We start from the raw sequence: 12,102 nt of genomic DNA, 5'->3' as shown, positions 1-12,102 counted from the left end.
TAAAAACACTCTCGGAGCTTGATCAGGCAATATGCACACGGCTCATGAATTATGGAAGGCAATCGCATTATGAAGATATTTGCTATCAATCTGAGAGTGATGGTTAGTTGATTCTCTCTGCTCAAAAGACAAGTCAATGCAAGAAGTGTCTGTTGCAAATCGAACAGAACAACAACCCGGCTGTTTTAAAAGCACTCTCCAACCTTGATCATTTAGGCTAATTTACTCAAAAAATATTCAAGATACCCATATTAAAGTTATTTGCTATTAATAAATTATACAAATACGGTTTTCCAGTTTTTGAATCATATCATTCTTTTCTTAATTTTAGAATATGTTTTTTCAGTGATTCGAAATAGAATCTTACAGTATTTAAATATAAAGGAGTCATATACAGGACTCACCAATTGTAAAAACAAGTGTGATGACAGACAAACATCGACCGTTAGGAAGCATCTTCGTCTCATTTGTCTTTCTTTACCATTTTCTCTTGTTCATTCTGATAGCTGCTTGGAAGGCGCTGTCACACTGGAAAATAAGCATTTCCTGTATCTGGCTCAGAACGTGGTTGATGATGAGATGAGATAATACGCCTGCAGCTCAGCACATCTTTTCGCAACCAATTACAATCACTTGGACTAAGTATTTGAGTGTAAGCCAGTGTTTGAATGTCAGGATATGGCAGTCTCTTTCTGTTTGTCTTTCTCTTTCCAACCAAGGCAAGGTGGGGTTTCAAGTTTCAAAGTTTATTCGCCACGAGCACTGGACACAACAGGTTTAAAACAGTAGAGTAAAATTCTTACCCTGTGAACTCTTTCCCAACAATGCAGTGATCATGATAATATGAATAATATTGTTAATAATAGAACATGTAACAACACAAAAATAGAAAGGGAAAGTGGGATATCTAGTCAGTTGTACAAGCGAATGCATTAAACTGAAATGTGTCTTCCACATTTAACACCTCTCTGAATCAGAGAGGTGCGGGGGTCTGCCTTAATCGACATCCACGTCATCAGCGCCCTGGTAAAAAAGTAACTGGTAGCAGGAATACTGTAGGGGCTGTAGTTGTTAGCAGTCTTATGGCCAGGGGATAGAAGCTGTTTCGGAGTCTGTTTGTCTGAGCCTTGATGCACTGGTACCTGCAGGACGGGAGCATGGAGAACAGCAACAGCTCCCTTCTGGGTCTCCAAAACAAGCTCAAATCAACCCTCACCCTCTAGTTTTCCACATCAATCAGTTGCGTGATTAAAACTGGGAAGTGGATTTCTGGGTCAAGCCCAACGTATTCATTTGAGTCAATGAACTGTTATCAGAGATCTACTAACCTAAGAACCTGCCAGTGCATCTCTGAAACCCAATTAGTTTCAGTAGCCTCAAGCTTTAGGCTTGACCCAGAGGTTCACTTCATTTATGCTTGGCAAGTTTGTTTTGAAATATGATGCTGTGTATGATTATGAAAATACAGGAGATGATCTTGTTTGTAATTCTTGGCTAGCATGTAATGTGTGATGCAAGACCTTGACAGAGCTCCCAGCTGCATGTTATGTAACAAAGCAGTCAATGCAGGGTCATGTTGGCCAACGGATCATCAAGTTACACCTTGACATCTGTTGGGAAATAACGTTGGTTCATACTGGTGTGGCGCACAGGAGGCTGGTGGCACCTTAATTAGGGAAGACGGGCTCTTGGAAATGGCTGCAGCACAATGAGTGGAATGGTATCAAATACATCAAACACATGGTGTCCCATGTGTTTGATCACATTTTGTTCCCTCTGTTACAGCCAATATTATGAGCCGTCCTCCCCTCAGCAGTCTCCTGCGGTGTGGTGTATATTGCAATGATATGGGTTAGTGTTTAACTGGATCAAAATCTACATGCCTAGCCAGCAATTGTCAAGTCTTGCCATAGATTTTTAAGCAGATGTTAGTCAAAACTGTAACATTCGCCACGTCCATTCAATGTAATTACGTTGAAACGACGTGGAATAGATGTTCCTCCTTCCAGTTTTTTTTTAAAATCCTGAAAACCTTTTTGCCAACGTCAAGCACACCCATACCGTGATGGCGCCACCACCATGCTTGAAAATAAGGAGGCAATTACTCAGTGATGTGTTGTGTTGGATTTGCCCCAAATAGTATGTCAGGCTTTGCATTTGGGCCAAAACAAAATATTCCTTACAAGTGTTTTTGTTGTTGTTGCAGTATTACTCTAGTGCCTTGTTGCATACAGGATTCATGTTTCTGTATATTTGTATTATTTTTGTACTTTGTCATTTAGGTCATTATTGTGAGGTCAATGTTTCCTTCCTGTCCTATAGCTCAGTTCAGAAGGATGGACTGTATCTTTGATGTGTCTGGGTGGTTTAATACATTATTCACAGCATGATTTTTAACTTGACCACGCTTAGACATATGTAATGTCTGTTTTGTTATTGATACCCATCTACCAATCACTGCCCTTCGTTATGAGGCTTTCCAAACCTCTCTGGTCTTTGTATTTATTTGATTTATTTCAACTTTATTTAAACAAGCAAGTCAATTAAGAACAAATTCTTATTTACAATGACGGCCTACCCCGGCGAAACTGGGCCAATTGTGTGACGCCCTATGGGACTCCCAATCACGGCCGGTTGTGATACAGCCTGGAATAGAACCAGGGTCTGTAGTGAGGCCTCTAGCACTGAGATGCAGTGCCTTGGCCTGCAGATGTTAGGTTTTGTAGGTCTGGGGGACAGAGGAAGGGGTAGTCATTAAAAAATACAAAAAATATGTTACATGGAGTGAGTCCATGTAACTTATTATGTGATTTGTTAAACCACATTTGACTCCTGAACAAATTTAGGCTTGCCTAAACAGCGGGGGTGAATACTTAGCCAACCTCTATATTTTTGTTATTTAATTTAATTTGTAAACATTTGTATCATTTTCGTTTCACTTTGACATTATGGAGAATTTTGTGTAGATCAACGACAAGAAAAATCACAATTAAATCTATTTTAATCCCACGTTGTAACGCAACACGATGTGATACGTCCAAAGTAGGTGAATACTGTTGATACCTACTGTAGCTGATATGGTCTGTCATAAACACAAATTAGGCTGTTAGTAGGTTAGTTCATCACTAATTTATCTATCACATGCATAGGCCTAAAGAGTCTATTTTGAGCCGGAATGCCACCTGTTGCGCAGCAAGAGCGCACAGCTCATCAAACATCCCTATTACCCTATAAAAGGTCAGACGCAGCATCTGGGAGTCATTAAAAAAAACACATCCTCTTCCTCGCTCAATGCAAGGAGGGTGGTGTGGTGAAATAACTAACTCATACTTTCAGAGAACCGGGGTTACGATGGTAACCTAAAGTTCTCTTTCAAATATTAGTTTCGGTATTTCTCTTATGGCTTATCCTGACAACTGACTGCCCCGTGCGATTTATCACACAAATGGGCGCTGCCCCTCAGAATATTTGGGGTCGTTGCAGTGAGAAGCCCAACTCGCTGCTGACCAAATATCTTGGATAGATTATGCCCTTAAATAAAGCCCAGGATGTAGCCGTTCCTCTAGTGGAATGAACCTGTAGGCCAGCAGGAGACTGAAGACCCTTACTTGTGTAGGGCAAAGTGATAGCCCCCACTTTCCAGCAGAAGAGGCATTGTTCAGTGAGACCTTTACCAGTGTAAGGTTTTTCCCAGGCGAACCTGGACCCTTTAGTCATGTCCATTTAGATATGCAGAGTGCGTATTGGACACAAACATATGCGACTGTTGATGTTCCCGGAGAGAAAAATGGTGGGGGATGAAAAGCTATCAGCTCAAGGGGAACTCACATCAAAGATGGCTTAATAACCTTAGGGATAAAGGCAGGGTTAGGCCGCAATGATACCCTAACTGTGCACATGACGAGTGCAGTGAGAGTGAGTGAATGCCACTTACACACTTGGCGGAGGCCATTGCAAGTAATGGCGCTGTCTTAAATGAAAGCATCTTAAGATCCACCTGATCCAAGGGCTCAAAAGGCTTTTGGCATAGAGTATCCAGAACAACTGGTAAGGGCCATGACGGGGCAAGCTGTTTGGACACCGGACGCAAAAGACGTACACCTTCACAAAACAGGCGACAAGGGGGTGTTTGCCGTGCTGTCGTGCTCCCAAAACCCACATGACAAGCCGAAATAGCTGCCAGATACACCTTAATAGTAGAAAAGGCCTTTCCTTTGTCTAATATTTCCTGTAGAAACAACAGGATTATCGGGACAGAGCACCGGAATTACACTGCCTGTGACTTAGTGCACCATTCCTCAAACACACGTGATTTACAATCATAAATCGACCTGGTGGATGAGGCTCTAGCTCTGAATATTAATAAATTGACCTGGTGGATGAGGCTCTAGCTCTGAATATTAATAAATTGACCTGGTGGATGAGGCTCTAGCACTCTGAATATTAATAAATTGACCTGGTGGATGAGGCTCTAGCACTGAATATTAATAAATTGACCTGGTGGATGAGGCTCTAGCTCTGAATATTAATAAATTGACCTTGTGGATGAGGCTCTAGCACTCTGAATATTAATAAATTGACCTGGTGGATGAGGCTCTAGCTCTGAATATTAATAAATTGACCTGGTGGATGAGGCTCTAGCACTCTGAATATTAATAAATTGACCTGGTGGATGAGGCTCTAGCACTCTGAATATTCTAAATGACATTTTGGGGAATCCCCGCAGTGTACAAATTGAACCATTCACGGGCCAAGCCTAAAGTGCCAACCGTTCCGGGTGGGTGACACAGTAGGTTAAGACCCAGAGGGAGGGTCTGCATAGTAGTAGAATGATCTCAGCTAGCCAGTGTTTCTCTGGCCAATGCGGCGCTATTAGTATGAGAGAGACCCTTCTCCTGCACCCTGGCTAGGGTGGGGGATATCAGGGCCAGTTGTGGGGATGCATAAAGGACAACTCGTGGCCAATAGTACGCCAACACACCCACTCCCATCCCAAACCCTCAGGGAAATAAACAGTGGACACAGTTTATTCTCCGTCGATGCATAAAGATCCACTGCTGGAATGCCGACGTGCATTCAAACCTGATTGGGTACCTCTGGGTGGAGCTTCCACTACCCATATAGAGGGTTTCCCCTGAAGAGTAAATCTACCCCCAGATTCAGCACTCCCGGTACATAACTAGCTCTCAGTGACTGGGGATACACACTGCTCTACACAATCAGTCTGTGTGCCAGTGTGTGTAAGTGAGGGGATCGCAGTCCCCCTTATCTGTTTATGTGAGCCACAACAGTGGTATTGTCTAATCTGACTAGAACATGACGAGAAACAACTTTAATGCTAGGGACACTGCAAGCCTTTCACGGCTGTTCATGTGAGTAGAACGGAGATGGGGTTCCCACAGAGATGCGTCCGTTGTGACTACTTTTCTAGCTAAAACAGTGCCCATCTGGACACCCTGTGAGTGAAGTGCTACCATGCAATCTATGGAGATTTGTACACAGTGATGTCTGTGACTGTAATGAATTTCCTCCTCCTCCGAAGAGGAGAGGCGAAACAGATCTGAGGACCAATATGCGTCGTGGTAAGTGTCCATGGTTCTTTTTAATGCGTTAAGGTACACATGAACAACTGACTTCAAAAAACAAGAAATGTGAAAACTCAAAACAGTCCTATCTGGTGCAAACACAGAGACAGGAACAATCACCCACAAACACACAGTGAAACCCAGGCTACCTAAGTATGATTCTCAATCAGAGACAACTAATGACACCTGCCTCTGATTGAGAACCATACTAGGCCGAAAACATAGAAATATCCAAAACCTAGAAAAACAAACATAGACTGCCCACCCAACTCACGCCCTGACCATACTAACTAAATACAAAACACAGGAAATAAAGGTCAGAACGTGACAGTGACGTATTGGGCTCAGAGCTAGAGAAGAGACCCAGTGTTGGAACCCTCCCTCAAGCGTCCTAATGAAATGACTACTAAAGCCGGTGCCATCAAACCTAGCAGCAGTAGGCATGTTTTTAAAGAGACCAGGTTCCCTCTGTGAAAACAGTGCTAGGCAATTCTGGAATGTTCTTAAATACGTTCGACTGAGAGGTGAGCTTTGAATGATACTGAATCTAAGGTTAGACCTAGAAGAGATTGTCTTCTTGGGAATCAGAATGCTCTTTACTGTGTTAATTCTGAAACCTAGAAATGTCAGGTGTTCCAAGAGCATCTGACTGTGTTCTAAGACATCCTGTCTCGATCGAGCGCACAGCAGCCAATTGTCTATTACTGGGGCTATGGCTGCCTCGGTACACTTCGTAAAAACCTGATTGACAGCGAGAGGCCGAAAGGGAAATAACGCCTTGAAAAGCGAATCTGAGAAATGTCCTGTTAGGAGGGTATATTGAGATGTGAAAGTAAGCGTTCCTCAGGTCGACGGATACGAACCAATCGCCTTGGTGCGTAACAGAGCAGTGTGTGTCAACATTCGGATCTTTTACTTTCTCATGTGACTGTTCAAAGCACGTAGATCTAGGATTCGGGCATATGCCGCCCCCCTTTTTTGGAACCAGGAAAAATCGAGCCCGCACCGGAAGAGTGCTTATGTGGCCTATCACCACCAGAAGGAGTGGTAGCTTCCTCTGGTGGAGATATAGGGAGGTAGGTACCCTGTTTTATTTTGATTTTGTGAGAAACAACATGTCTGACTACACCTTTGGCCTGTAGCCTGGTTTTGCTTGTGGTGTCATTTTTAATGTGAACTGACATTGTCTCTTCTCCTCTTTGGGCTGTACTCTGTGACCACTGACTTGGGTTCAGTACGCAGAAAAGAACACCGAGGTGCCTGGGAACTTGCACCCTGGAACAGGATTGGCGGAAGAGATAGAACGGCACTCGGAGGAGGCCGTTCTCGCCTCTCTGGCAATGGGGACACTGCTAGGCCATCAGTTTCTTCCTCCTTACCCCCGGGGTGGGGTTAGGGGCCGAATGGCTCCTTGGGACCATGGGTGGGAAGGGAGGATTCTTAGACCAGGAGCCTTTAGGGTCTGAGGTTCTCTGCTGCCTTGGGCTCGCAGCCTGGGGGCCTGGGCATTTTAAATGTTGAGAGGGGTCGACCTGCTGCAGCCTGGGCAAAGAGCTGGAGGGCTTCACCCTCCCTCTTCTCCTCCCCGCACTGTTTTGGCATCATCTCGACGGTGGGACCTAAAAGGCCTTTTGGGTCTACCGCAGCATCCAGGGTGTTCAGCTTCTCACTGTCAGACACTGTGGGAGATGCTTTTGTCGCCATAGCTGGGATGCTATGTTTTTAGCTGTCAGAAATTCTAGTGTGGTAGACTAGTCAGGTAGCTAGCGATTAGTGGGTTATCCTTGACAGTGGCAATCTGTGTTATGGCCGGATACCATTTCGGAAAAGACAGATTATAAAAGATAGCTTGTGTAGTTAGTAAAAAACGTTTATTTTCGAAGTTAAACCACAGAAGCTAGCTAGGGTGGTGGCTAGCTTTCTAAAGACTAGTCACTGCTTGGATACAGCTAGCTTGGTTGTGAAATGAGTTAGTCATGTCAAAGCTGTACCTGTTCCTCCCTCTAATAATATTTGAATATATCGATTAACAGCTTGCCCCGTCATGGGACTTGCCAGTTGTTTTGGATGCTCTATGCCAAAAGCCTTTTGAGCCCTTATGGTGAAGGAAAAGGACAATTGCCACAATGTACAGTTCAGAGAATAATGCCCGGCGAGTGAGTTGTAAGCTCACGTCCGCTGGTGTACAGCAATCTTTAAGTTATACCACAGATTCTCAATTGGATTGAGATCTGGGCTTTGACTAGGCCATTCCAATACATTTAAATGTTTCCCCTTAAACCACTCGCATGTTGCTTTAGCAGTATGCTTAGGGTCATTGTCCTGCTGGAAGGTGAACCTCTGTCCCAGTCTCAAATCTCTGGAAGACTGAAACAGGTTTCCCTCAAGAATTTCCCTGTATTTAGTGCCATCCATCATTCCTTCAATTCTGACCAGTTTCCCAGTCCCTGCCGGTGAAAAACATCAGATGGTGTTGTCGGGGTGATGAGAGGTGTTGGGTTTGCACCAGAGATATTATTTTCCTTGATGGAAAAAAAGCTCAATTTTAGTCTCATCTGACCAGAGTACCTTCTTCCATATGTTTGGGGAGTCTCCCACATGCCTTTTGGCGAAGACCAAACATGTTTGCTTATTTCTTTCTTTAAGCAATGGCTTTTTTCTGGCCACTCTTCTGTAAAGCCCAGCTCTGTGGAGTGTACAGCTTAAAGTGGTCCTATGGACAGATACCCCAATCTCCGCTGTGGAGCTTTGCAGCTCCTTCGCGATTATCTTTGGTCTCTTTGTTGCCTCTGATGAATGCTCTCCTTGCCTGGTCCGTGAATTTTGGTAGGCGGCCCTCTCTTGGCAGTTTTGTTGTGGTGCCATATTCTTTCCATTTTTGTATTTTTATATATTTTTTTATATATATATATATATATATATTTTTAAATGTACCCCCTTTTCTCCCCAATTTCGTGGTATCCAATTGTTTAATAGCTACTATCTTGTCTCATCGCTACAACTCCCGTACGGGCTCGGGAGAGACGAAGGTTGAAAGTCATGCGTCCTCCGATACACAACCCAACCAAGCCGCACTGCTTCTTAACACAGCGCACCTCCAACCCGGAAGCCAGCCACACCGATGTGTTGGAGGAATCACCGTGCACCTGGCAACCTTGATTAGCACGCACTGCGCCCAGCTGGCGCTGCAGTACAGCAGTACTTAACCACTGCGCCACCCGGGAGGCCCCTTCTTTCCATTTTTTAATAGTGGATTTAACGGTGCTCCGTGGGATATTCAAAGTTTCTGATATTTTTTTATAACCTGACCCTGATCTGTACTTCTACACAACCTTGTCCTTGACCTGTTTGGAGAGCTCCTTGGTCTTCATGGTTCCTCTTGCTTGGTGGTGCCCCTTGCTTAGTGGTGTTGCAGACCCAGTCAGAACAAGTGTATATGTACTGAGATCATGTGACAGATCATGTGAATCTTAGATTGCACACAGGTAGACTTTATTTAACTAATTATGTGACTTCTGAAGGTAATTGGTTGCACCAGATCTTATTTAGGGGCTTCATAGCAAAGGGGTGAATACATACGCACGTACCACTTTTCCATTTTTTATTTATTAGAATTGTTTGAAACAAGTCATTTTTTTCATTTCACTTCACCAATTTGGACTATTTTGTGTATGTCCATTACATGAAATCCAAGTAAAAATCAATTTAAATTACAGGTTGTAATGCAACAAAATAGGAAAAACGCCAAGGAGGATGAATACTTTTGCAAGGCACTGTACCCATCTGTACAAACATCGTTCTTTACTGCTAGGCAGGACACTAGTGATACGGGCCATAAATGTCTATTTCTCCCTTAAGGTGACCTGACCTGACCTCAACCCCCCTCCATCACTACCATATGTAATCGCTTCCCTGCACTCAACATATACCAATCTTAGTTGCACACACTATATACCTTCCTCCTATAACCATTAACTTCTGGTGTAGATCCTCTAAACCTTAGCACTCTATCAGTGACATGAATAAGTATATTTCGTATTCTCAAAACCCAACAAAAGTAACCCAATAACGTAACAGCCTTACCCAGGCCCCCTCTCAACCCTCCCCTTCCCTTCCCTTCTCCCTGAGACTTGGAAGTCTGGCACTGGAGAGGCCCGGGGTGTCAGGTTCATAACAAGGGCCCTTCAGGGTGCTCCAAAGAGAGCTTGGCCCTTCTCAGTGCTCAGATTATGGTTGGGTTTAATAGCTGGCAGCCATGTTTAAACTCCCCCAACTTTGGCATGTAAAAACACAATCTGCAGCTTCATTAAAAGCACTCGGACTAGCCCGTATCACCAGGCTCCTGATGATTATTTTGGAACTGCTGTGTACATTTTGTAGAGCCGCAGACATGTACAATGGCAGTGGTCGCTTTGTGCACCCAGCTGCCTAGCATGCCTTGGCACGGGCTCAGAGTACCCCCACTCCCCCTGCCAGCCAGCCAGCCAGCAACGCACACCAACCTCAACACTGGAGAGGTGTGGGAAATAAGGAGAGAAGACAACGTTAACACATGATCTCGGTCTTTGTAGGTTGTTAGCGGGTACAAGGGGGGATTTTGGAAGCCATGATTAATGAACAAACAGAGAGGTGTGCCGTGCATTGAATAAACATACGCTCTAGGGCACTGGTTCTCAATCCTGGTCCTGGGGAATAACGGGTGCACATTTTTGGTTTTGCCCCAGCACTACACAGCTAATTCAAATGATCAGGTGTGCAGAAACAAAAATGTGCACCCCTTTGGGTCCCCAGGACCAGGATTTGGAACCACAGCTCGAGGGAGTAATTCCATAAATAAGTAATTATGTAATGTTTACAATCATGTTTCCCAGCCTATGATGGAGTCTTACAGAGCACAATTGTCAGCATACAAAATGTGGGCTTTATTTTGCTCATATAAATCCATGAATTTACACACAGACACTGCAACAGGCTACGTCAATACCTATTAAATGTTATTTTACCCATGTGAATCCTGGCTCCTATGTTCACATGCCACTTTATAGGCCAAGGCCCTCCTAAACCATGGAGGTCAATGGGGCTTCCTCAAACTATGACTTTGTGTCAATGGCATAGTGTACAGTATATACAGTATCTGTTGCATCTTCCAGGAAATATGATGGTCTCCGGTGTGAGTCGAGACCGAGACACATGCCACAGTATCACACTGGAGCCCTGTCTCACTGGAGCACTGTCTCCACTGCTCTACACACTCTTGTGAGACCGTATAATAAATTAGTTTGAGTTGAGCATGCATTTTAGTACCTTGATTCATGAAACTAAAGGAATGAATAAGGTATCATGGTTTCTATGAATTGTCACACCCTGATCTGTTTCACTTGTCATTGTGATTGTCTCCACCCCTCCCAGGTGTCACTCATTTCCCCCATTATCCCATGTGTATTTATATCTGTGTTCTCTGTTTGTCTGTTGCCATTTTGTTTTGTTTTGTCAATCCTACCAGAGTTTTTCCTTCTGCCCCTGTCTCTCGATTGTTCCTGTTTTCTAGTTTTTACCTTTTCTGCCTGGCCTGACCCTGAGCCTGCCTGCCGTCCTGTAACTTTGCCCCACTTATCTGGATTACTGACCTCTGCCCTTGACCTGTCTTTTGCCTGCCCCGGTTGGATTAATAAACTGTTGTTAATTTCAACGTTATATGCATCTGGGTGTTACCTTGAAACGTGATATGGATAGTGCAGTTAGTTTGAAATTCAGAGGTTTGTTTTGTTTGCCCTATTCAAACATATCTATTTTGATATAAAGTGTCTCTATAAAGGTAAGAAAAATGTGTTATATCCTCATATATTCACTGGCCAGATCCAACTTGCTTTATACAGTAATGGTGGCCTGATTCCCAGCTTGTCATACACTCTTAGAAGCAACGGTTCCAAAAGGGTTCTTCGGCTGTTCCCATAGGAGAACACTTTTTGGTTCCAGGCAGAACTCTTTTGGGTTCCAAGGTTCTACATGGAACAAAAATGGTTCTACCTGGAACCAAAAATGGTTCTTCAAAGGGTTCTACCATGGGGACAGCCAAATAACCATTTTAGGTTCTAGATACACTCTTACAACAAAAGGTGCTATGTATTTCACCTCAGAGGTGTTGGGTCTAAATGTGTGGGCTGTGTAATGATTCAGAACACTGTATATGAACCAGGGAGCCATGGGCCAACTGTATGAGTGCCGACTTGATGTATCCGAGAGGAACAGGCTAACAGGCTAGCTAACCCCAGGTGTGCTAGCAGCATCAGCGGACAGGAATGAGGGTCATTCCACCAGCCCTGCACCTCGTCCACATACTGCGACCAGCCAAACAGAAAAGCCCGAATTTACTGGGCTGCCATGACAATCTGTCAGTTAGTCATGTGCCTGCCTATATGGTCCCCAATGGCTGTGACTAATAGCCACTCACCCAGCCAGCCAGCCAGCCCCCCACTGCTGCCCAGCACAGGCCCATGTGTGGATGTCCATCAGATAG

This window comes from Oncorhynchus nerka, linkage group LG16 (genome assembly GCF_034236695.1).
Source record: "Oncorhynchus nerka isolate Pitt River linkage group LG16, Oner_Uvic_2.0, whole genome shotgun sequence".
Taxonomy (NCBI): Eukaryota; Metazoa; Chordata; class Actinopteri; order Salmoniformes; family Salmonidae; genus Oncorhynchus; species Oncorhynchus nerka.
The sequence above is the reverse complement of the archived record's forward strand: the minus strand, read 5'-3'. Positions refer to the sequence as shown.